General features: G+C 47.2%; 1 long non-coding RNA gene across 1 annotated transcript in view; it reads right to left on the reverse strand.

The window, feature by feature from the left end:
- Window positions 1–24,065, reverse strand: part of LOC142831292 (uncharacterized) — a 45,413-nt gene that overhangs the window by 10,356 nt on the left and 10,992 nt on the right. Inside the window, exon 3 of the long non-coding RNA XR_012907012.2 lies at window positions 21,705–21,835. This is a non-coding gene — a long non-coding RNA (uncharacterized LOC142831292). The remainder of the gene's footprint in view (window positions 1–21,704; window positions 21,836–24,065) is intronic.

Consider the following 24,065-nt stretch of genomic DNA (forward strand, 5'->3'; position numbering starts at 1 on the left):
CTGAGGCATCTGGCATTGGCCACTGTTGGAAGACAGGATACTGGGCTAGATGGACCTTTGGTCTGACCCAGTATGGCCGTTCTTAAGTAACACCATTTGCTTCTGTTTATTTTTTTTTCCTTTGGAAGAATGTTGCTTTCTCCTTTTATCCATCTACACAGCAGATTCTGTCACTCAAGTTTTTTGCTTGTTCCATTCCTGCTACTTTCTGTTCATTTGTCATCTCTTCAACTAAACAAACAATTTAGGGGCAGAACCTACAAGTACTTTGCATAAAACTATTATTTACTTTAATAGGCATTCTGCAAGTGACATGTCTACAGAACCAGGCCTTGAGGAAGTATAAGACAGACACGTGTTTCTTTAGAAAAAGGGCAAATTGATGCTGTGACCCAAAAAAACTCAGAAAAGATCTTCCAATTGGAACTACTTTTTCATCTTCTCTAATGGTAGGTTATTTGTGGGGGAAGCACAAGTTTGGGGATTTACATGTAAATACTATTATACAACACTACTGTTAGTAACTTTGAAGAAGCTATTTTCTTGTAGTGCTATGTGTATTAAAATTTGTATACATCCATGCGTGTGCATACACAAGCACCGGCTTTCTCTTTCTCAGTGTGTACCAGGGGTGCGCTTCAGCCGCTGCTGCAGTAGCAGTAGCAGCAGAAGCCCCAGTCCCTTTTGAATTGTGGGCAGTTGCCCCTTTTAACGCCCTCGCCCCCCCCCCCCCCATCTGCAGGGCTGATCAGGCCCTAAGTACCACCTGCTGCTGCTGCAAATGTTTCCTCGCATGACTAAATCATTGGGACTGTGTCTGTAAGGCAGGACTAAAAGCGCAGGTTCAGCTCCTCTGTTGTTCTCCTATGTATGGAGTTCTGCACAGATAGAAATTTCTGTCCGGCATGACTATACTGCTCTGAGCCCTGCCCACTGGGTGAGGTACCAAGCTCATCCAACACTCCTTTTGCCGCTGATGTACCCACGAGAGCCCTGCACCTCTGCAGATAGCGATTTATAGCCACAGATACCTGCATCTCTGGATACAAATTTGAATCTACCCAGGGCTCTACTTGAAGGCAGTATATGGGAAGAAGTCAGCCTCAACCAATGCCTGATGTGGAGTCATATCTGAACTACTCAGCCCACAGCTCTCTCTAAAATGAACCCCAGATCTGACTATCTAGGATGGCTCCAACTCTGTCCTGGAGCTGCGGTTTTGGTCTAGCTCATTATAAAAATGTCATTCAGATCCAGAGCTAAGTTTGGTTCAAACCCTCTATTGTTGTCGTCATTCTTGCATTAATCTGCCTATATAATTCCTTTGGTTCCAGGGCTGTACTGTTAGGGTTGCCAGGTGTCCGGTTTTTAAACCAGACAGTCCAGTATTTGAGGTTTCTGTTCGGGAAAGAAATTGAAAAAATATAACTGAGAAAATGGAAAATGTCTGGTATTTTCTAAATAAGATGTAATGTAGATTGTGATGTAATGTCAAGTGTGTCTGGCATTTTTGTTGAAACCATCTGGCAACCCTATGTGCTGTAAGAATCTAGTACAATCATTTTACAAACGTAATTTAAAGGCCTCTCACATACCCTAAGCCTGAGCCCAATCAAGCCTGCAGGTCATTTTGTGTTTAACATGCTCAGCTACTTCCCTTGACAGGGGTATCTAGCCCTTCTATACAGGACACTTGAGCAGGCTGGCTTAAGCAAAAAAATGCTTCTGACGGAATAGTGCCCTGGTGTATGCCTCTCCTTCCACCCCACTCATGTGCTGATCAGACTTCCCTGAGGATTACAGTGGCCACTGCTGCGCCCCATCTATACTGGCGTTGCCAGCTGCACTGAATACTTTGAACTGTAAATTTTGAATTTTGAGGACTTTTGAACCCAGTTGCACCTAATGGCTTTGGTCATTGAAATCCTCAGGAAGTGAATCAGAATCCTGTCTCATCAAGCAGTTAAACATTAATCTTGATGGTGCAGCAGAAGCCTGAGGCCTGGCACAAAGTCACACATTTTTTATTTATTTTACTTACCTTTTGCAAGAAAAACCAATCTGGTAGCAATACTACAGAACTGGTTCCTCTCTCCTTTTCTCCTTATGGCCTAGAAAATTAACACTCGTTTTCAGCCAGAACCTTTTCAGGGAACCTATTAAAGTCTTGCATGTGTCCAAACTGAGGCTATGTAGGCTGGCATCCAAGGTGCTACACAGCTATGTAAGGATGTAGGTAAATTGTGATACACACACTTCAGGACTGTATGCAGTGGAGGAAGTTATTCACGTAGGCTTAACTTTGGCAGATCATGAGGTTGAAATGTCACCATGCACTTTGATTCACATGTTTTGTATGGATTAGTATTTTCATAGCGTTGATTACTTTTATTCAATCATTAAAGTATAAGAAAAACTGCAACATTATTTTGGATATCTTGAACCATTGCCACATTGGAAATTCGTGGTGCTTTATGCGGATACCCTTATTGCTATAGATCCGGAATGAGGAACTTTTTGGGGTCAGGGCTACTGACCCACAGAAAAATCAGTTGGGGGCTGCACACAAGTGAGACCCCCCCCCTTCCTCCCACAAGCATGGGCTCCCCAATGCTGGGGGGAGCTTCAACCCTCAAGGGGCCAGATCCAGGCAAGCTGGGGGCTGCATCCAACACCCAGGCCTTAGGTTTCCTACCTCTGCTGTAGATTAATGTATTTTGGCTTCCATTTTATTTAACCTATCCTAGCTGCGCAGATATCTTTGCACAACTATTTACTCAAGAAACCAGGGTGCAGCTGCAGCCAGAGGACGCTTGAAAAGCTTGGAAAATCTGCAGGGTTATGGCATTACCAGAGCCAAAGTAAAAGGTATGGGACTCAGTTGAGGAGAGTCGGGCCTTTTGTGCATCTGTTGCAGTCGCTGGGGATCAAACATGCTGTAATGGGGTAGACCAGCCCCTGTGGCTAGAGAGGGCCATAGAGAAGTCCTTCAGGCTGGCTAGAGGGGTTGGGAAGAAACTAGCCAATCAGGAGCCAGGAAGGACTACATAAGAAGCTGCAACACCAGAGTCAGGGCAGTTGCAGCCCAGACCTGAGGGAGATAGGACCAGGGGTAACTGACTGGCCTGAGGGAGTGGCTCCATGAAGAGAGCTGCTTACAGACTATGAACTGGAAGATAGAGCCTTGAGCTAAGGGCAAAAGGAGTTGTCTCCAGGAGCAGCAGCCCTGGAGGCACCACTCTTGATTGGAGTGGGGAGAATTAACTGAGTGAAAGGACTGGACTCAGAGACATTCTACAGAGCGCACTGTGATGGGCCCCATTAGACATATACCCAGAAGGGCTTGTGATTTCACACACAAGGCTGAGTAGCCAAAAAGGCTTTTAAAGAGAGAATGGAGGCAAATGCACTTGACCAGACAGGGGAGCTCACAGGAGGTGAGTGCTAACCCTGTTAAATGCGCACATAAAAAACTGGTAAGTTACCTGAGGCAAACAGATTGTAATATAAGTTTTATAAGCTATTGCCTGATAGGCCATCAAAGCTCTTCTTAGATACCGTCAGGTGAAGCCAAATAGAGACAATTTTATTATGTCTGGAAAAAAATCTTGCTCTGTTTTTCTTAAAAAAATGTAGTTTTGTGTTTGATCATGGATAAAGGCCAATGTTTTTAATTAATACTGATTGTGAAATTCTGGCAAAATATTTCTATTTATCCTGTTGACTCATAGCAGATCTGTTTTGTTTTATTAAAGCTTAATATTGAGTGGATGGTGTGAGTGGATTATCTGGTTATCCTTTTACAAGATACAAATCTGATATATATTGGTTGCTTTTTTTTCCCCCTTTGATGTGATGTGGAAAAAGCATACAACAATGCTGAATGGCCTTTTCTGTTCCATGAACTGCCTTCCTTTGGCTCTGAGGAGGAATTTATGTCTTGGATGAATCTCTTAAAAAATCTATTTGTATCAGTCTTCACCAACAGCATTCATGCGCCTTTCAGTTTTAGGAAAGATACTTGGACAAGATGCCTCTCTTCTTAACTGTAGCACTTTTAGCAATAATTATATAAAATTAATTCAACAGAAGTGTTAATGGTATTATGCAGAATCTTTGGCTTTGTGCACATGTTTAGCTTACCTTGTCTAAGATAAGTGTCTACTCCCTTTCTTTTAAATTAAATCTCCAGAAGCCAGAGAATTTTAAGATTAATTGGAAGTCATGCTATTATCTGGATTGTATACACAACAGATGATTCCCACAATGGAGAACTGTAAGGCAAATGGGATAAATACTGTGAAGGAGTGGGTCCGCCTCCCCCCTTGGGAGGCGAGCCCGCCCCGCACTAAACCCACGGTCACCCTGACCGTCCTCGGGGTGACTCAACCCCCGGGGGGGACGTGCGCCGTGTGCTCAGCCGCCGCCACTCAGCTGAGCGGCGGCGCCAGGGATTCCCCGTTGGCCGCAAGCTGGGGAGAGGGGAAGGAGGAGGAGCCCGGGTACGTGGTGTGGGACGTCACCACGCCCGCACGCTGGAGGCGGGCCGTTCAAAATGCCGGTTGTCGCCGGCAGGGAAGAGGAGAGGCGGGGGGCAGAACAGGGTTAGGGGAGCGGAGCGGGAGAGCAGAGGAGAACAGGGCGTAGCGGGGCAGGCGCTGGGAGGCCCGGACACCCCCAGACGAGCCGGAGACTGGGAGCGCGGGAGCAGGGGCCGCCGAGGGTTAGGCAGGGAAACCCGCGGGAGGAAGATAGGAAGTAGCCCAGGGGAGGGCAAGGAGCCGGCATGCTGGTGAGTTGATTAATTGATCCTGACCCTAGGGCCCTGGGCTGGGGTCCGGGAGAGAGGTAGGGCCCAGACCCCCCTATCTCCCCAGTCAGTACGGGAGATTGGGACCGCAGCTACCTCAGTGCGGTAGCGACAGCGGGGAACTTTAAGAGTCGAACGGAGGTGGCGGGGCGCCACTCCGTCACAAATACCAAATGCTGATTTACAACATTGTTGTGAAGAACATCTTTCCACTGATCAGCAAGATTCAAATGTCTATCAGTCAATGGAAACTGCAGTAACTTTCTCTCTGGAGATGAATTTATCCTATTTAAAAAATTTCCTGTCCAGTCATCTGCTATAATTATTACCACTCAATTATGATGGCCAAGATTTTCAAAAATAAGACACTTAAGTAAAAAGCACCTAACAGCTCCCATTGCTTACATTATGCAAACTTCTTTTTTTTCTGCTCATAATTATTTGTGAGTGTAAGTGAGGATATGTCTGACTGTCTTGTGAGCACAATCACCTACCTACATATTCTAATAATTACACATAAGGATATGCCCATGTGTGAGAGGGGCTTCAGGATCTGCACCTGGTTACATTGCATAAGCATTTTGACATGTCAGAGTGGTAATGTACATAATACAACATTAGTCTGCACAACCTGTAACAGCCTGGTAACAATCCCAGCTAGCGATGTTGTTTCCAGGAGGATATTTAATGAACTATGCTCACCATTAGCTTTGGGGATGCGGGGGAGGAGGGACCTAATTCAATATGGTCATGCTAGAGAAAGAGCTGGTTCTTGAAGAGTAGCAATACAAATATTTATCTTCATGAAATGGAGGAATATGATGCTTGATATGGGCAAAGTGAAGGTTTCCTCTGTGTTAAGTGAAGGACTATCACCTCCTCTGAAAACTAGTCTTAAATCCATATAGCAAATAGAAGTCATCTGAGGTAAATTGTCTGTGTTTGCATGCAATGAAGCAGACACAGCTGTCAGAGATGAATAATGCCAAATTTCCCTGTTTTGTGTTGTTACAGTACTTTGAGTACTAAAATATTTCTTATATTCATCATGTTTCAGCTTTAAGCTTGATATCTAGGCATGTTCAAGCATGGCATTAATAAAACTTCAGTTTTGTCATTTCCAAATCTATGATAGAGTGCTGCTCAGTTAGCATATAGCCAACTATTTGGGTATGTGTTTCAATTCGTGTGAAGTTCAATAAAGTATTAAAGAACAAAACACTGACTTTACTGCTATAATTTGGAATATCCTTCAACTGCCCAGTTCCACGACGGGGCTTCCATAGTTAATTATTGTGTTTCTAATAGGAAAAGGCCAACGGAGACTTAAGAAAGAAAAGGGAGACACCAAATAAACATCATAAAAAAAAAAATCAAGTGTGAGATCCTCAGCCAGTTTAACTGTGGGCAACTGCAGCTCCACTGTCTTCAGAGGAGCTATGTCCATGTATACCAGCTGAGATTCTGCCCCTAAAATATAATGGTGTTGCAACATCATTGAGAAAACATGCTTATGAATGACATAACAGCGATACTTTATGCAAGATAGCTCATGTTAAGGAATCCTTGGAAAGATTATGATTTACTGAATATAATTATCCCCTTTGTATGCATGTATCGTTGTAGATGAAGTTAGGAATATTGGCCTGTGTATCTGTATTTCATATTTACTGCTTTGGTTCACTCCCATTGGTGACACTTCAGAGACTACCATGAAAAAGCCAGACAGGGCTCAATGGCCCTTCAGCTAGAACAATGCTCTGTGCTTGATTTGGTCTTCCTGGGGACACTCCACACTGCTACTGTGACTCATGGACACAGTAAAGTCAGGTGACCTGGTTACCTGATACTAACCTGCATCTCAGCCTGCTGAACTGTTCTGCAGAAGGGTAGGAGGAATCAAACAAAGGTTCCCCACCTATTAGAAACTCCTATAAAAGCAGCTGCAGCTGGAGGGGGCCTTCCTTGTGAGTTTTGCTAGAGATGGCTAGAGAGCCTGGCTCAGCAAGACAAGGTAAAAGGGGCCCAGGCTGGCAGAGAAGGGTGAGGCTCAGTAGTGTCTAAGCATGTCAGGGGTCCTGACCCATCACTGACATATCCTATAATTTTAATTGCCTTTTGTTTAGTATGAATTGTGCTCCCATACCCCAATCAAGCCTGTTTATCTGTTCCATAGGCCACACACATGAGCATTTTAAGTAGATAAGTGGGAAAAAGGGTGGCTGTCTGGCCAAGGTGGTGTTTTTTTTTTTAAACCAGCCAGGTAGAATGTCTGACTCGCTTGGCGGCTGCCAGTCAAAACTAAGAGTTGTCATTTGCTGGGTTTTTGTTATGCACATTTGCTGGTGTATGCAGCAGTCTCATAAGTAGTAGTAACCGCACTTGCTGGCTAGGAGTGCACAGGAGTAGGACGGCCACCTTTCTAATTGCTGGTAATCCCCCCCACCACTCTGGCTATGTCTACGCTACACTGATCTATCAGAAAAAGGTACTCAAATTGCTCTCCACAATGTGTCTACACTGGGCCAAGTTTCGGAAAAGCCTCCTCTTTCGGATGATCCCTTCTTCCTTGTGCAAGGAGGAATACAGGGGCTTCCGAAAGAGCGCATCTGCTCTTCTGCCTTTTTTTCTTTTTTTTGTGTGGAATAGCAGACACGTTCCCTGGATGCGGCAGAGTTTTTCTGGTATTCTGGAAAAATTCCAGTGTAGCCATAGCCTTTGCCAGCAAACTAGTGTTCCCCTCTCCCATCCACGCTGGGAGAAAAGGGAGTTGTTGCAGATACTTTCCTTCCCCCAACCCTCCCACCCCACTGATCCTCAGCTGTGGGCAGGTCAGGGGGCTCTTCATTCTGCCCTCACCTGAAGTGCCAGTTCTGCAGCTCCGATTGGCTATGACCCACAGCCAATGGGAGCTGCGAGAGTAGCACCTCCAGATGTGGCAGTGCACAGAGACACCTGGCCATACTTCTGCATAGGAGCAGCAGAGGAGACATGCTGCTGCTGGGAGCTGCTTGAGGTAAGCACTACCTGGAGCCTGCACCCCTAGTGCCTCAATCCCCAGTCCTGATCCACTTCCTGTCCCTGCCCTCTGAAACCCTCAGGCCCAGCCAAGAGCACTTTCCTGCACCCTAAACCCCTCTTCCCCATTCCAGAGCCTGCACTCCCAGCTGGAACCCTCCCTCAGCCCCCTGTGCGCCAACTCCCTGCCCCAGCCCTGCTCCTTCCTCCCATCCTCTGCACCCCTCAATCCCAGTCTGCAGCACCCACCTGCCTCCAAGCAGCCCCACCCCACAGCCTACACCCCCAGAGGCTGCCCACACACACACACACACACACACACACACCCTCATCTCCTACCCCAACTCTGATTCCCCATATGCCCTCTGAACCCCTCCGTTCCAGCCAGGAAAACCCTCCTAATCCCAAATCCCCCAGCCTCACTCCAGCGTCTGCACCCTCAGCCAGAGCCCTCACACCACCTGCCCCAGACCAGAGCCCTCTCCTGCACCCTGAAACCTTCATTTCTGTCCCCACCCTGGAACCCGCATCTCTAACCCAGAGCTCACCCCCCACACACACACACCATACTCCTCAGCTCCACTCACCACACTCTTCCTGCACCTCAAGCCCCTCATTCCTGGCCCCACCCCCAAGCCAGCAGCTCCAGCCAAAGCTCTCACACCTCGACCCCCCTGTCTCAGCACAGAGTCCCCTCTTGCCTCCTGAACACTTCATTTCTGGCCCCACCCCAGAGTTCTTACCTCCAGTTGGAGCCTTCAACCCTTCCTGCACCTCAACCCCCTGAGCCAGTCCAGTGACAATGAGTGAGTGAGGGAGGATGGGAAGACAGAGCAACGGGGAGGGGCGGAACAAGCAGGGGCGTGGCCTCGGAGCAGAGGCTGGGCAAGGGCGTTCAGTTTTGTGTGAGTATAAAGTTGGAAGCCCTAACTCTGTCATCCCCTTCCTGGGCTTCTGAGCTCCAGCCTAACCCACACCCTCTACACAATTCGTTTCAGCACAGCAGCCTCAGGTTGTTGCCTCAGGCTCAGAAGCTTGCTGCCTTAGCTGTGTCTCTGCAGGGCAGGGGGAACATTGGTGCAGGGACAGGCAGAGCCCTTTTTGCAGTTTCACTGGAATGTCCAAAGGTGGAAAAAAATCCCTGCCATGGCTGCTTCTGTGCCTTGTGGCTGGAGCCTAGGGCTGCTCTCTGCAGATTGGTGCATTCCCTCCCCGGTAGCACTGGAGACAAAGAGTCCCTAGAGTGCTCCCAGAGTTTCCCCTGAATAGTTATGGGTCCACAGAGGAGCTGAGAGTAGTAGCCCTGTCTGAGCCCCCTTTTACCTGCTTCCATTCTAGTGTAGCAGCTCCTGCTTTGGCTGCTTCTGTTTCTACCAGCTGGCAATTTCATGCCCCCAGAGTTACTGGTAACTGGTTCATTTATGTATTTAGAACTTTCCCCTGTGTTTCCATATACCCATCTCTATTACTGAGCCACGCCAAATATGGGAATTAGTCCTTTCATTGGAATTAATAGGTTTTACATTCATGAAAGGAGTACAATACATTTGGAGTGTTACTATCCTGTATAAAACTTTTTCTTGTATCCCAGTATTTATGCCACACATCATAATAGCTTACAAGAAAAATAAACTACTACTGCCAGATACTTCCCTTATTTTGTAACTGTAATCAGTAATTTGTTTTAGTTATTAGGCTTTGTTTTTCTCTGCACACCATGTGTACTTTGGTGCTATTTATTTCTCTGTGTGAGGCGCTCTCTCATATTCAGCAGAAAACAATGTTTAAACAATTGAATTACTTGCATTGTAAATATATGGATACAAAGCAAAGGCTTTTAGCTACGAAGGACAGCTGCAAAGCAAAAAGTGCACGGCGGGATGGTTTGGTAGAAAGGTTACAATGACATGCATTTGGGGTGAGGAATTACTCATCAGTGGTAAAGCCATGAGCTGTATAGGCCATCCCAAAGAAGTACCAATAAAATCTTTGTATCATACCACGCCACTGAGTAAACTGAGAACATTTTTATAGAAAAATATTTTTAGAAACATTGTACAGGCAGTCCCCGAGTTACGTGGATCCGACTTACGTCGGATTCCTACTTACGAACGGGGCTTTTCTTGCCGCGGAGGACGCGGGCGGTGGGACCGCCCAGACGCGCTGCAGTCCCGCTGCCCGCGTCCTCCGTGGCGAGAAAAGCTGCTCCGCGTCTCCCTGGTCTGCTGGGGAGGGTCCCCCAGCAGACCAGGGAGATGCGGAGCAAAGCCGCAGAGGACGTGGGTGGCGGGACCGTGGCGCGTCTCGGCGGTCCCGCCGCCCGCGTCTCCCTGGTCTGCGGGGGGGAGGCGCAGCTAGTGCGCTCCTCCCCCCCCCCCCCCCAGCAGACCAGGCTTTTCTCGCCGCTGGTCAGTTTCAGCAGCGGCTGAATCAGGACGCCTGGGGTAGAGCAGCTGGGGGGCTGCCGGGTTGGTCCCACAGCGCTGAGGTGCGGCGCTACTGGACTAACCCAGCAGAACCCCAGCTGCTCTGCCCCAGGCGTCCCCAAGTCAGCTGCTGCTGAAACTGACCAGCAGCTGACTACAGGACACCCGAGGCAGAGCTGCTCTGCCCCGGGCTTCCTGGAATCAGCCACTGATCAGTTTCAGCAGCAGCTGACTTGGGGACACCTGGGGTAGAGCAGCTGGGGTGCTGCCGGGTTGGTCCCGCCCCGCCAAGGGTTGGCGCTACCAGACCAACCCAGCAGCACTCCAGCTGCTCTGCCCCAGGCATGTCCGAATCAGCCGCTGCTGGTCAGTTTCAACAGCGGCTGAATCTGGACGCCTGGGACAGAGCAGCTGAGGCGCTGCTGGGTTGGTCCCTGCAGCGCCGCACCTTGGCGCTGCGGGGACCAACCTGGCAGCAACCCAGCTGATCTACCCCAGGCGTCCCCAAGTCAGCTGTTGCTAAAACTGATCAGTGGCTGATTCCAGGAAGCCCGGGGCAAAGCAGCTCTGCCTCGGGCTTCCTGTAGTCAGCCGCTGGTCAGTTTCAGCAGCGGCTGAATCGGGGACACCTGGAGTACAATATGTACCAGTTCCGACTTACATACAAATTCAACTTAAGAACAAACCTACAGTCCCTATCTTGTACGTAACCCGGGGACTGCCTGTATAACAGCAAGATCAGAGTTTGCTTGTGCCGGGGCAATAGGATGTGCCTGGAATGGAAAGGAAGAGCTGCCTCATGAAGGACCACAAGGGGCAGCAAATGTAAGGGGACTGTTAGCCCCTTACTTAAACTCTGTGGGAGTTTTTTGGCTTGCCAGCTCCCAGTGTCAACAGGGGAAGGGTCCATGAGACTGACAGACCCCAGAGACAATGGAAAGCAACCAACACTCCAGCTTAGCCTGATTGACAAGTTGGACAGGCCAGTGAGAAAAGCAAGAGGCCAGGACCCGTCCTCCCTGTGAGCTGGGATTGTTCTGGCTCTCTCTGAGCAAACAGAGAGCTGAGAGACTGCCCAAGGGGGGCAAGCAGTGTGAAGAAGAAGTCCTGCAAAAACAGGGAGCTGAGACACAGCCCAAGCAAAGCAAGCTGTGTGCTGAGGGGCAGTTTTTGCAGCAGCTGAGCCAGACACACACAGCTCAAGGAGCGCAGACCCTGTGTTGAGCAGCAGACTGGCAGTGCTCAGAGAGCCAAAAGGAACAGAGAAGCAACGCAAGAAGCTAGAGACTGGCCACGCAGCACAGCCTGCAGCTGGATGTGGTGAGTAGCTGGGAACTGCAAAGTGTGGGGAGAGGCTCTGGACTGGGAGAGGGGTCTGGCCACTAAGGCTATGTCTAGACTGCAGGCTTCTTTCGAAAGAAAAATCCGCTTTTTCGAAAGAGAGCACCCAGCGAGTCTGGATGCTCTCTTTCGAAGACGGCCTCTTTACATTGAAGAACGCCTTCCTTCGAAAGAGGAACTTTCGAAAGAAGGCGTTCTTCCTCGTGAAATGAGGTTTACCGCCATCGAAAGAAAAGCCGCGTTCTTTCGAAATAATTTCGAAAGAACGCGGCTCGAGTCTGGACGCAGGGGAAGTTTTTTCGGGAAAAGGCTACTTTTCCCGAAAAAACCCCTGAGTCTGGACACGGCCTTAGAGCTTGAGGCTGTGTGGTCACTGCCAGAGCAAGCGTGTCCAGTCTGCAGCCCCCCCTGCAGCACATCCAAAGCCTCTAAGGGGCCTCTAAGGAAGAGACTGTGGACTGTCCTTACACTCTGCAGGCTGCTGTTTTGATGTCCCTGTGCTACAGAGCAGGGCTGTGTGTTCTCATTTAACCATTCTCATTGTTTCTTATTCTATTCTCTTTAATCAGTTGATGTTTAATAAATTGTATTTGCTTTGAACCTTATGAAGTGATCACTGGGCCAAGAAGGCCTGCAGTGTAAAGAGAGCACCTCGGAGTGGGGACACCCTAACTCCTGCCCCTAGTGACTACAAGGTCGGGGATTAAGCCCCAGGAAACCTGGGCCCAGCCTTGTTGGGGTTTCGAGGACTCTGCTACTCAGGAGAGTGGAGGGGGAGCCCTCAGGATCAGGGAGCCGTGGGGTAAAGGAAGTGGGAGCGGGGACTCAGATCCTTTCGCTGGTCCATTTCACTGGGGTGTATAGAAGCCAGGAAACTTCCCCACAATAGCGGGACCATTCCCCCGCTTACACAAGCATGAGGGATAGTTTTATCCTTAAATGACCACAGGGAAGCAGCAAGCACCACAGCCCTGGGGAGCAGCAGCTGGCCAGTCCACACAGGCCCCACCTCCCTGGGCTGCCCTCAGGGAGCAGCTGCTGGCAGGGCTGAATAGCTTCTGCCAACCCAGGGCTGGCCTCAGGGAGCATAGGTGGTGGGCCCTACTACCCCAGGGCAAAGCTGGTGAGCAGACTGTGCACCCTCCCCATCTCCGGGCCAGCCCTGGGGAGAAGCCAAGGGGCAGGCTGCATAGCTCCTTCCTGCTTTGAGCAAGCCCCATGGAGAAACTTTCAGGTGCCCCCACTCTCTTCTGTGAGCCCCTTACCTCCTGCTCTGACTCCAGTATCTCCCTGCACCTCCAGCCCCCTGCCCTGACCCCCTCCTCACTCCCCAGCCCTGACTTCTATATCCCCACACCCTTGACCCTGCCCTCAGCCCTCCACATCTTCAAGCCCCAAGTCTTCTATCTAATAATAGAAAGAGAACAGTTAGGTCTGGAAGTGTTCTCTAGAGGCACCCACCCTTCTATAGCCAAAGGTATTCCTCTAAACTTATTGATGGAAACTCATACAGGAGTTTCTGATCCTTATTCTGGTACCCCTTGAGCACACAGGTGATGGTATGTCAGCAGCCTCTTATAGATGATCACTCCATTGCCTGACTGAGTTTACTTTTGCTAATGTAACCTGGATGTTCTTTTTTCTAACCTCAAGACTTTGCTCCTAGTCTCACCCTATTTTACTTCCTGCCCTCCCCTTTCTTTTTATTTTTTTAAACAGCTCTCTGATATAAACCATTGTAATACCTCTAGCTTTGCCACGTCTTTATCAAACATGCCCACTTCTTGAAATGCCTCATTATAGGGCACCTCCTCTAACTTCTCTCTCAACTTTCTTTTTTTTTTTGGCCTTTGTTTACGCTTTTTACTTCAGCTCTGGCCTTTTGAAACCCAGAAATAAACACGATGACTTTCTCTCTAATACTTTAACTTCATTAACTGACTCTTACCCATTAGTCTTTGCCCATTTTCTAAACCCTCCATGATATTTACCATCACTCCTACTTTTATCTCATCACCACTTGCAAGTAGTTTACTATGGTAATTTCATATAATTTTAATAATTAAAAAAACTTGCTTCACAAAAATGCCCAAAGATACCAAGACATTCAGCGCGCCATAGTGCTGGGAACTATGCAAATACACAATGAAGCACAGTCCCTGACTCAAAGTGTTTGCAGGTTCGTAATGAGGACAAGACATTGCAAACAAGCAGAGGGAGGATGGGGGGGGGGGGGGAAAACAGTGACAGGAACATGTGAATTGGAAAAGATGGGGACTAACATGAAAATTGAAAGGGGGATAAGAAACTGGTTTAAAGGGAGACTACAATAGATCACACTGACAGTGAAATATCAGGCTGGAGGGAGGTTACGAATAGAGCTAGTCAGGGATTGATCTTAGGATCAATCTTATTTAGCATTTTTATTACTGATCTTGGCACAAAAAGTGGGAGTGTGCTAATAGAAGCTGTGGATGACACACAATCGGGAGGTAATGCCAGTACAGAGGAGGACCCAAGTATCATACAAGATGATCTGGACAACCTTATAAACGGAAGCAACAGATGGAGATTTTTTGCTGTAATTTGGGGACTTACCAGTTGGAAGTGGGAGAGGAGGAAAAAGACCAGGTTGATCATAGGATGACTGAGTCTCCAATGTGACGGAGCCATGAAAAAAGACTAATGCAGTCCTAGGATGCACCAGGTGAGGCATTTCCAGTGGAGACAGGGAAGTGTTTTTACCATTATACAAAGCATTGGTATCTGGTTTATTGAATAGAGTGAAAGTAATGGCCATAATATACCTGGACTTTGGCAGGCTTTTGACACAGACTCATATGGCACTCTCATAAGTAAACTGAAAGAAGGTGAACTCTGTAAAACTGCCATTAAGTGGATACATAATTTATTAAACAACTGCATACAAAGAGTAGCTATTAATGGAATGACATCAGATTGGAAGGAGATCTTGAGTGGGGTTCCACAGGGATCTATTCTAGGTCTGGTATTATTTCTCATCTTTAATAATGATCTGTATATAGGCACAGAGAGCATACTGATCAAATTTGCAATTGACACAAAGTGAGGGGGTTGTAAACACTTTGGAGAGCGGAACTTTCAGAGGAATTGGGGAATTAGGCTATACACAACAAAACGAAATTCAGCAAAGACAAATATAAGCTACTGCTCTTAGGGAAGAGAAACCAAATGCACAAATACAAAATGGGGGATCATTGGCTTGGCACTGGCATTGCTGAGAAGGGTCTGGGAGCTGTGTTCAATCACAACCTCAAGATGAGTCAACAAAGCGATGCTGTCACAAAAAAAGCTAATGCAATTTCGGGTTGCATAAACAGTGGTATAGTATTCAAGCCTCAGGAGGTGATATTACTGCTCTACTCACTGCTGGTTAGGCCTCAGCTGGAGTACTGTGTCCAATTTTGGTCACCACTGTATAGAAAGAATGTAGGGAAATGAGAAAAGATCCAGAGATGAACAAGAAAATGATCAAAGAGATGGAATGCAAGCCACATAAGCAAAGGCTAAAGAAACTGAGTATGTTTAGTCTGGAAAAGAGAAGATTAAGAGGGGACATGATAGTGGTCTTGAAAGGCTGCCACAGGCAAGATGGAGAAAAACTCTTCTTTCTTGTCACAAAAGACAGGACAAGAGGCTGTTTTAGATACCACGTAGCAGTTTTAGATTAAATCTCAGGAAAAACTTCCTAACTGTAAGAAAGTAGGACAATAGAACAAACTGCAGAGGGAATTCCTGGAATTTCTTTCACTGGAGATTTTCAAAAAGAGACTGGATGGCCATCAATCTTGGAAGGTTTAAGACAACAAATCCTGCATCTTGGGAGGAGGTTAGACTAGACTGTTCTTGCAGTCCCTTCTAACCCTACGGTTCTGTGATTCTGTGGTAATTAGGGTTATGTCTAGATCACATACCTCTGCCAACGGAGGCATGTAAAATAGGCTACCCGACATAGTCAATGAAGCGGAGATTTAAATATCCCCGGCTTCATTAAAATAAAAATGGCTGCCAGGCTGTGCGGCTCAGCTGATCGTCGGCACAGCGCGCAAGTCAAGACGCGGATCGGTCGACAGGGGAAGCCTTTGTTGACCGCTCCTGTAAACCTCGTTTCACGAGGCATAAGGGAGTGGTTGACAAAGGCTTCACTTGTCTACCGATCCGCGTCTTGACTTGCGCGCTGTGCCGACGATCAGCTGAGCCGGCACAGCCCGGCGGCCATTTTTATTTTAATGAAGCCGGGGATATTTAAATCTCCGCTTCATTGACTATGTCGAGTAGCCTATTTTACATGCCTCTGTCGGCAGGGGCATGTAATCTAGACATACCCTGGGTGTGGCAAGGGGCCCCAGCCAAGCTAGGGAGGAACTAGAAGGAATCTTTTTACAGAGGCCTATGAAATCATGAATGGTGTGGGAAAAGTGAACCAGGGACACTATTTACCCTTTCCCACAATACAAAAACCAGGGGTCAACTGATGAAATTACTGGGCAGCAGATTTAATACAAACAGAAGTACTTTTTCTGAACAATTTAATTTGTGGCACTCACTGCCAAGCTATATTGTGAAGACAATGTATAACTGAGGTTCAAAAAAGAACTAGATACATTCACAGAGGATAAGTCCATCCATGGCGATTAGCCAAAATGATCAGATATGCCGTTCAATGCCCGGGGCTACCCTAAACTTCTGAGTGCCAGAAACTGAAATGGGAAGATGGAGCAAATCTCTCCAAATGTCCTGTTCTTTACACTCCCCCTGAAGCTCTGGTACCAGCTACTGTCAGAGACAAGATCCCAGTCTGGATGGACCAGTGGTTTGGCTCATTATGTCAGTTCTTATGTTCTAATTTTGGAAGAGATATAAACCCCCTGCTTCAGGGCTTGAGATAAGGATGAAACCTATGTGGAGAACATATTGTTTCACATCTGCCTGCTACAAGAGTCTTACACCTTCTTCTGAAGCATCTGTTGCTGATCCTTTTCAGAGAGAAGAAACTGGAATGGCAGACCTTGGGTCCCAGTATGGCATTTTTTTACATTCCTATCATGCAATTGTCCTTGTTATCCTGATCTCCGTCTCTGGATGCAGGAAAGGGAGAGGTCTGGAATAGCTTGTCCAGAATTTTCGGGAGGGCTCTTTGTTCCAGAGGGATGTAAAAGCATTTCTACGATTTAAACGTAAGTCTGTTACGCATCAACCCTTGAATTTTGGACCCTTATTATTTACCTGACAGTGTTTACCTACTCCCATTTTCCATGGCTGTAATACAGAAATAGCCACCATGTTGCTTTTTAAAATCAGAGAAAAAGAGAATAGGTGTTTTTTTTTTTTTGGACTGGAGTCAAAAGCTGCCTGAATCCTTTAAACTTCTTATGATCTGAGAGACCTCTGTGGCAGCTGAGAAGTATCTGGCCCAATCTGCCCTGGGCTTCTCCACCAATAAATTGGGCCCAGGAATCAACTGGAATAAAAGTGAGTGAGAAACACTAGTTCTCTGGGTATGGACAACTCCATCTAACCATTCCTTTCCTTCACCTAGCACTGACCCTGCAGCATTTGCTAGAAATTTCCTTATTTTACCCTTTCCATTTGTTTGGTGATCAAGTAGGAGAGGGGGATAGGGCAGGATAAAGTCCCTGTACATGATACCTCTTTATGGTGCTTCACAGGGTGGTCAAAGTGCAACTCAAGGCCCAACCAGCTTGTGGAATCCTCATGGGATTCCCACAACTGCCCTTTGCCTGTAACTGCCAGGTAAGGACAAAGCAAATGGGCCACAGATTTTACAGCAGATGGATATAAACAAGAGGGGTCTCTCCAGAAAGATAAGTGTGAGCAAATACTACTGGTCCATCTAGCTCCAAGTGCAAAACCTTATACAAAACAGTTGTAAATCTCTAGATGCAACTGATATAGGTGAACTGTGATTAACTGCAGTTAACAACTAACTGCAGCAGCCAAATTATATAACTGTAGTTTATCTGATTTAAAAGAGGGCAAGTCCTGCCTGACCCATGCAGCCTCCATTTGACCTCTGTTTCTCCTCACGTCTGCCTTCCAGAATTTAGAACAGACTTTAAAAACCATTGGTGCGGCTTGCCAAGAAGAATCCTTTTTCCGTTAAAAACAATGTACCATCTTAGAGACTAACAACAATGTATATGGTTTCGTGAGCTTTTGTGCGCGAAACCGTCTTCGTCAGATGAGCTGGATGAGATTGTGTTTTAATGAGTAAAGTAACATGTGGGGCTTAAATGCCATTGTAAATTCGTAGCAATTAGAACTAGAAATGATTTAAGTCATTTAGTTTGTTCCTTCCCACACTACTCCAGGGATTCGGGCAGGCATGTTTCCTATAATGTATTATCCCATGCACTGCTCCTGTTCTTATGACTCAAGGGATGGAGTTTCCGCTATGTCCTTGGGGAGACTATTCTACAGCTTAAGAGACGTCACCATTAGGAAATATTTCCAAGTGTTTAACTGAAATTTCCTTTTGTGGAGCACCACAAATTCCTAGTTTTAAGCCTACGGGAAAGTAGCTGGTTCCCATGTGGATGCCAGCTGAGAATATATGGTACACTAGGGAGCTGCAGGGGCAAGTAAAAGAACATGGGTATGGGGCAGTGAAGGTTTTAACACTAGAAAAGCAAGGCAGCTCAGTTATCTTCATAGAATCATAGAAGTTTAGGGTTGGAAGAGACCTCAGGAGGTCATCTAGTCCAAACCCCTTTTCAAAGCAGGACCAATCCCAACTAAATCATCCCAGCCTGGGATTTGTCAAGCCTGGCTTAAAAAAATCTTCATCACCCTAGTGAAATAGTTTTTAATCTAACCTAGAACTTCCCCACTGCAACTTGAGACCATTGCTCCTTGTTCTGCCAGCTGCTACTACTGAGAATAGCCTGCCTTCCCTCTTCTTTGGAACCTCCTTTCAGGTAGTTGATGACTACTATCAAATCCACCTCCTCCCACCACCTTCATTCTTCTCTTCTGCAGACTAAATAATCCCAATTCCCTCAGCCTCTCCTCATAAATCATGTGCCCCAGTCCCCTAATCATTTTCATTGCCCTTCACTGGACTCCCTCCAATTTGTCCATATCCTTTCTGTAGTGGGGGCCCCAAAACTGGACACAATGCTCCAGATGTGGCCTCACCTGTGCCACAGAGGGGAAGAATCACTTCCCTCAATCTGCTGGCAGTGCTCCTACTAATGCAGCTCAATATGCCATTAGCCTTCTTAGCTACACAGGCACAGTGTTGGCTCGCATCCAGTTTCTTTCCCATGGTTGTCCTCAGGTCCTTTTCTACAGAACTGCTGCTTAGCCATTCAGTCCCCAGGCTGTAACAGTGCTTGGGATTCTTCCATCCCAAGTGCAGGACTCTGCACTTGTCCTTGTTGAACCTCATCAGATTTCTTTTGGCCCAATCCTCTAATCTGTCCTGGCCACTCTGCACCCTCTCTCTGCCCTCCAGCGTATCTACCTCTCCCCCTAGCTTAGTGTCATCTGTGAACTTGCTGAGGGTGCAATCCATCCCCTCATCCAGACCATTAATGAAGTTGCTGAACAAAAACAGGCCCCAACCCTGGGGCAACTCACTTGATACTGGCTGCCAATTAGACATCAAGCCATTGATCAGTATTTATTGAGCCTGATGATTTAGCTAGCTTTTTATCCACCTTATAGTACGCAGGCCATTTATCCAATCCATACTTCTTTAGCTTGCTGGCAAAAATACTGTGGGAGACGGTATCAAAAGCTTTCCTAAAGTCAAGGTATATTATGTCCAGTGTTCCCTCTAAATTCCGCAACTGCACAGGCACGCACCAAGAATTTGAGGCCTGCCCACCTCTTCAGCAGAGCTGCACAGTGGCTGCTTAGCTGCTCCAGGCAGGGCCTCATGGTGGGCGGCTGCCTCGCCCCAGAAGCAGCAGGGCAGCCTCCATGCAGCCCTGGCCCTAGCTGCAGCCTTTCCCTGGGACTGGAGCAGTGAGCCATGTGTTGGCTGGTCCTCTGGCAGCCCTGGCCAGGGTCAGAGCTGGAACCACATGTGGAAGGCGGCAGCTATTCTGACAGCCCTGGCCTGGGTCAGAGCCAGAGCCACGTCACAGGTGGGTAGTGGTGGCACTTCCGGCAGCCCTAGCCAGGCCGCTGCTCCAGCGGCCTGAGCTCGAGCTGCATGTTAGCAGCAAGTACCCCAGTCCTGGGGAGCAGCCTCTAGTCAGCAGCACAGTCCCCACTCTCCTGGGCTGCCCCCAGGGAGCAGCTGCCCACCATGCCACATGACCCCCTCTGCTTCAGGCCAGCCTCGGGAAGCAGGCAGTGGATGGCCTGCGCAGCTTCCCCCTGCCCTCCCACACACACACACCCTGGGCTGGCCCTGGACCTGAGCAATGCTAATAAGTCTTCTAGTTAATAAACACGTGCATTTGGTGGCTAAGGCAGCAGTATGGGTAGGTCTACACTGGCATGATTTTCTGGAAATGCTTTTAATGGAAAAGTTTTCCATTAAAAGCATTTTCAGAAAAGCGCATCTAGATTGGCAGGACGCTTTTCCGCAAAAGCACTTTTTGCGGAAAAGCGTCCGTGGCCAATCTAGACACGCTTTTCCACAAAAAAGCCCCGATCGCCATTTTCGCGATCGAGGCTTTTTTGTGGAAAAGAAATCTCTGCTGTCTACACTGGCCCTTTTGCGCAAGAGTCTTTCGGAAAAAGACTTTTGCCCGAACGGGAGCAGCATAGTATTTCCGCAAAAGCACTGACAATCTTATATGAGATCGTCAGTGCTTTTGAGGAAATTCAAGTGGCCAGTGTAGACAGCTGACAAGTTTTTCCGCAAAAGCAGATGATTTTGCGGAAAAACTTGCCAGTCTAGACACAGCCCAGTTGTTGGATGGCAGTCAATGCATCTGCACCAGTGCTGACTCCTTAGGCTAAATAGCACAAACAGGAATTTATGTTAATTAAGATGACACTTAGTCTTTTTTCCATTGGGATAATCCCTGATTAGCTCTCCCAGTGCAAATCCCAATTTGCAATCTACACTTAGGAGTAAGCACAGATGCAGCTAACGTATAACATAACTCTTCCTCAGTGTTACTCTCAGTGAGCTGAGAGTTTGGGCAGTCACCCGGGAGAGAGTTAAATGCCACCCAGCTAATGAGCACAGCACCCAGAGCCAGCAGCTTGTGTTTCTACTGGTGGTGCACATCTGCACATACCTCAGTACTCTGTACATGGATGGAAAAAGTTAGAAGGAACGTTGCCTACCACCATTTATTATTGGTGTTGTGTAGCAGCGCAGCACGGGTCTTTAAGGAAAAACAGCTTATTGTTCAAACTTTGCAGGTATGTGTGTGTGGGGGGGAAGAGTGTGATTTTTTTTTACCTTATCTGTAACTGATGGCATGACGCAGCACATTGGCACTCAGGGTCACCCATAGTAATAAGGATGCTTGGGTGAAAGTGCTGATTTGACAGCTCTTTTTATTCTTTGTGACTGGGAAACGGCTGTTTTCATATTCTTTCTTCCATAACATGTAATATATGAACATGATATTTGTTAGTAACTGGTGGGTGCCATGGTGGCACACCCCCTAACAAGCACACATGACCTCAATATTGGTGCACAAGACAAAACTCACTCTGCTCATGGATGGAAAAATTTAGAGAGACCACTGATTATGTCCACCGCTTTACCCCTATCTGCAGGGCAAGTTCTCTCATCATAGAAGGCAGGTACGACTTGCTCTTGGTGAATCCATGTTGACTGTTCCTGATCAACTTCCTCTCCTCAAAGTGTTTTAAAATGGATTCCCTGAGGACCGGTTTCATGATTTTTTCACAGACTGAGATGTTGACTGGTCAGTAGTTCCTTGGATTCTCCTCCTTCCCCTTTTTAAAGATGAGCACTCTACTTGCATTTCCCCAATTATCTGGGACCTCCTCTGATCACCAGGAATTTTCAAAGATAATGGCCAATGGCTCTATAATCACACAACTCCCTCAGAATTTATCTTGTCATCTAATCTGGAATGAGTCCTGCTTTGGCAGGGAACTGGACATACCTTTTTCCAGCTCCAATGTCAATGATTCTGTAAATCCTGTCTTCTCTCTCATCCTTTGTTATTGGAAACTCTCACAGTTCCTCACAGCCTGGCCTTTTCACTTAACCTGCCTTCTGCTACCAGTCTCCAACCTAGAGAGGAAGATGAGCATAGATGGGAATTAAAAACAAAGCATCAGTCCCAATAAGAGGAAGTGTAAAGAAAGATACAAGTAAAACATTAAAAGGTAGCTCTGAATAGGTATGGGCCTGATGTTGGGTTTGGTGAGTATGGAGAGGGGGCACCCTATCGAACAGACACAAAATTGACAGAGAAACTGCTCAAGAAGGCCACAAAAATACTCCTCTGGGCTCAACATCAGCTACAGGTACTTTGGGAGTGTGTTGCTTGCTCTCGATTATAAGGTCTTGATCTCACATTTTTTAGCTTTGGATATACAGATTATTTACGAAGTATGAATCTTCAGCAGTGGTCACCAGCCAGTATTTTGGGATCTACCAGTAAATTTTGGAGCCTCCGACAAGTGATCCTGACTGGTTTGGCCAGGAAGCTATCAAGCGCTAGCACTTCAGTTGCCCCTACACCCACTGTCATGCTGCTCTTGCCCTCTGCCTTGGAGCTGCCCCCCGGGAGCCTCCTGCTTGCTGTGCAGCGTGTGGGAGGGAGAAGGAGAGTGCTGATATCAGGGTGTCCCTCCTTCCCCCACTCCGTGGTCAGTAGAAGCTGTGGGCTCAGTGCCTGTAGATAAGGGGCAGCATATGATGCCATGGAGTCATTGCTGTATTTGTGTCATGATCATGAGGGTTAGCCAGCAGCCTGGGGACTAAGGGGTTAAAATACCTAACCCAGGTAGAGTTGGCCAATAGAAATGTAGGTAGGAATTTCAAACTGGGACACAGGAATTTTTGGTTTTTCCCTCCTTTGTCTCTAGGGCAGTTTCTCTCCAGCTACTGAGGGAGACAGACAGAAGTCTCCCTCCAAGAATAGGCTCTTCTGTAAGTAGGGTAAAGTTTAGATAAATCTGTTAGGTTTTATTGTTTTATGGTTTGGGAAATGGGATCTGATGTCTGTGCATTTAAAAATGGGCTTTGCTCTCTTTTGTAACTAAGTTCTAGGCCCATGGTGGAGTTCCTCCACCATGAGTATTACTTTGTGACTTTTCCATCTAGTCATGATGCTTGCAACAGGAATATTGTGGTGATGATAAAAGTGCTTTCTCTTTTCTTTTATTAACCTGATATTGGTTAATTTGTGTGTCCTGGTTTTACATTAGGGGGTGAGATTTCCCAAGTAGTCTCTCCCTGGTTTCTTTATTATTACTTGGGTGGTGGCAGCAGAGTTTTTATCCCCAAAATCTAGGTTAAGATTTTGGGGGGGAAGTTTTTACCAAAGCCTGGAAAGATAAGGTTTTGGGGTACTTTTGTGAGCCCCTACTTCTGCATTTATCATGCCAGAGTGGGAAAGGAACCATGTCATGACACGAGTCCCCCTGCACCCAGACTCCTTCCCAGAGCTTGCACTCTGAAACCCCTCCTGAACCCCAATCCCTCACCCTGGCATAAACCTGGAGCCCCTCCCACACTCTGAACCCTTTGTCCCAAGACCAGAGCCTGCACCCCACATCTCTACCCCAGCCGGGTGAAAGTGAGTGAGGACGGGAGAGGAAGGGGGATGGAGTGAGCAGAGCGAGGCTATGTCTAGACTACAGACTTCTTGGGCAAGAAGCTTTTTGCGGAAGAGATCTTCTGCAAAAACTTCTTGTGCAAGAGAACATCCACACTGCAAAAGCGCATCAAAAAAGATATGCGCTTTTGCACAAGAGCGCATCCACACTGCATGGACGCTCTCTTGAAAGAAATCTGATAGCTATTCACTGAATGGCCACCACAGCACCTGTGCTTTTTTCCATAGGGGCTTTTTGCACAAAGAGAGGCAGTTCCTCATCCACACACTCCTTTTTGCGCAAGAGCTCTTGAACAAAAAGGAGTTATTCCTCGTAGAAAGAGGAATACCTACACCACAAAAACCTCTCTGTTATGACGATTTACTTAGGCAAAAAACACGCTGGAGATGTCGACGCTCTGTGAATTTTTGACCAAAAACTGCAGTCTAGTCGTAGCCTGAGGCCTCAGGGTATGTCTACACTGCATTCCTCTTTTGAGAGAGGAATGCAAATGCAGCTGAGCGAAATTGCAAATGAAGCACGGATTTGAATTTCCCGTGCTTCATTCGCATAATCGCGTCTCGGCGCTATTTTTAAATATCCTATTTCGAAAAAAGATGTCTAGACGCAGTTATTTCAAAAGAAAACCCTTACTCTCTATAAAATGAGGTTTAAGGGTAATTTCTCTTGAAGAAAAG

Source organism: Pelodiscus sinensis, chromosome 1 (assembly GCF_052426305.1).
Source record: "Pelodiscus sinensis isolate ZL-2025 chromosome 1, ASM5242630v1, whole genome shotgun sequence".
NCBI lineage: Eukaryota > Metazoa > Chordata > Testudines > Trionychidae > Pelodiscus > Pelodiscus sinensis.